This window comes from Arvicanthis niloticus, chromosome 13 (genome assembly GCF_011762505.2).
Source record: "Arvicanthis niloticus isolate mArvNil1 chromosome 13, mArvNil1.pat.X, whole genome shotgun sequence".
In the NCBI taxonomy this organism is placed as follows: domain Eukaryota; kingdom Metazoa; phylum Chordata; class Mammalia; order Rodentia; family Muridae; genus Arvicanthis; species Arvicanthis niloticus.
The window spans coordinates 10274502-10276839 of record NC_047670.1 but is presented as its reverse complement, the minus strand read 5'-3'; the positions used below and the strand labels follow the sequence as shown (position 1 = coordinate 10276839).

General features: G+C 38.5%; 1 pseudogene; it reads left to right on the top strand.

Annotated features, from left to right (window-relative positions):
• The first annotated feature begins 702 nt into the window (after window positions 1-702).
• LOC117718680 (phosphoglycerate kinase 1 pseudogene) lies at window positions 703-2096 on the top strand (annotated as a pseudogene).
• Window positions 2097-2338: the final 242 nt, after the last annotated feature.

The following is a 2338-nucleotide window of genomic DNA, read 5'->3' as shown; positions in this document are numbered from 1 at the left end:
AAACACTATAAAACACACAAATATTTATGAATTATTGAATGTTATTTTCTGAGTAGTAATACTGAATTTAGCCAGGACTGGAGTTTCTATAGCCTATCCCTTTTGACTGATGCTGCACTGTAATTATTATCTTCTGACAAAGACCTGCCTACACCTTACACCTTCACTGAAACCATTCTCTGAGTTTTATTAAGACTTAAAGAAAAAGTCAATAAATTTAGTACAAGGTAAACGTGAATGTTTCCATCCAGCTGGAGCCTCCCAGCCTCCTATTCATTGTTAATTTCCCTGTAAGGATTTGCACCAGGTGCTTCTCTTTTCTTTTTATGTGTGGATTCTGAATATATTTTATACCATTTCACATTTTGGCGGTGCTTCTCATTACTATTTTTCTTTTCATATTATGCAGTTGATGGGAAGTCAATTTTTCTGTATATGATAGATTCCATCATTTTCTCAGTAATGTATCTCTTGGCAGTGAATATATTACAACAGCACATCCCAGTGGTTTGAACAGAAAGAACTAAAGTTCTTATCTTGACCTGGGTCTTGTACATCTATTTCTCAGAGAAACATTTTACTCATGAAATATTACCAAGTGTTTTTATTTCATTTTAGTCCATCTTACAACTTAAGATAGCAACAAAAAATTTTAATCCTTTTTCTCAACTCTAGGCCACTTAATCCAATGGTGTTGCCAAAATGTCCCTTTCTAGCAAACTGACTCTGGACAAACTGGACACAAAGGGGAAGCAAAACTTAAGAGTGTACTTCAATCTTTCTATGAAGAACAACAAGATAACAAATAGCCAAAGAATCTATATTGTCCAAAGCTTCAAATTTTGCTTGAACAATGGAGCTAAGTCAGTTGTCCTTAGGCGCCACTGGACCCACCTGATGGTGTACCCATTCCTGATAAGTAACTTCTTTGAGTTAGTTGCTATAGAACTCAAATCTTTGCTAGGCAAGAATATTCTGTCCTTGATGGATTGTGTGGGACTAGAAGTAGAGAATGCCCATACCAACCCAGATGCTCTGCCTGTAATTTTATGGAAAATATCTGCTTTCATGTAGATAGAAGGGAAGGATGATTGTGGGAGTAAGGTCAAAGCCGAGCCTGCCAAAACTGATGTATTCCAAGCATCACTGTCCAATCTGGGGGGATGTGTCTATGTTAATGATGCTTTTTGGACTATACACAGAGCCCAAAGCAGTGTGTGTGTGGGAAACATCTTCAGAAACCTTGTGGCTTTTTGATGAATAAGGGCTGAACTACTTCATAAAGGCTTTAGAGAGTTCAGAGTGATCCTTCCTAGCAATCTTGTGAGGAGCTAGAGATGCAGATCAGATCCAGATGATCAGGAATATTCTAGACAAAAATCAATGAGATGACTATTGGTGATGAGGTGGCTTTTACTTTCCTTATTAAGGAGTTCAACAGCATGGAGGTTGGCAATTCTCTGTAAGGTGAAGAAGGTACTAAAAGTGTCAAAGATTTCATATCCAAAGCTGGGAAATATGGTGTGATGATTACCTTGCATGTTGACTTAGTCACTGCTGACAAATGTGATGAGAAGCCAGGACTGGTCAAGCCACTGTGGCCTCTTGTATACCTACTGGTTGTATGTATGTGCTTGGACTGAGGTATAGAGAGCACCAAAAAATGTTGTAGCTTAAACTAAGCAGCTTGTTTGGAATTGACTTTTGGGGCTATTTAGCTTTAGCTACGAGAACCAACTCCCAGGGGTTGAATATCTCTCAGAGCTTTTGGGGATACTGCCACTTGTTGTGCCCGATGGAACAAAGCAGATTACATTAGCCATGTGAACAGTAGAAGTGGTGGCATTGTAGAGCTCCTGGAAGGTAAGATCCTTCCTGAGGTGGCTACTTTCAGGAATGTACAGTATTTTTTTGCTTTTGGTTTCTGTGCACAACCTCTTAGTCAGCGTACTGTTTTTCAAAATGCCATTTGGTGTTATTGGAAAATACAGCTTGTAGCCATGATGCAGTATCGGGAACCCCTAAACAGTTACACAGCATCTCAGATTGTCATTACTGCATCTGGATTTGTCTACATTTTTCAGGATCCCAGATAATTCCTTAGTGACTAAAACCATTGTGCATTTCAGAGTGCATCTCTTTGTATTCTGTCTGCAAGAGGAAGTGAAAAGTAAATCTTAATTCCTTCTCTGATGAAGCCTCTGGCTAGCTTTGCTACTGTTTATGACTTCGTGACTTGGCATGGAGATTCCAGCTGTAGAACCAGAGAAGTTATTGAACTATTAAACAATAAAGATATCCCCTGGTATGTATATAGAAAACTTTTATTCTAAGAATT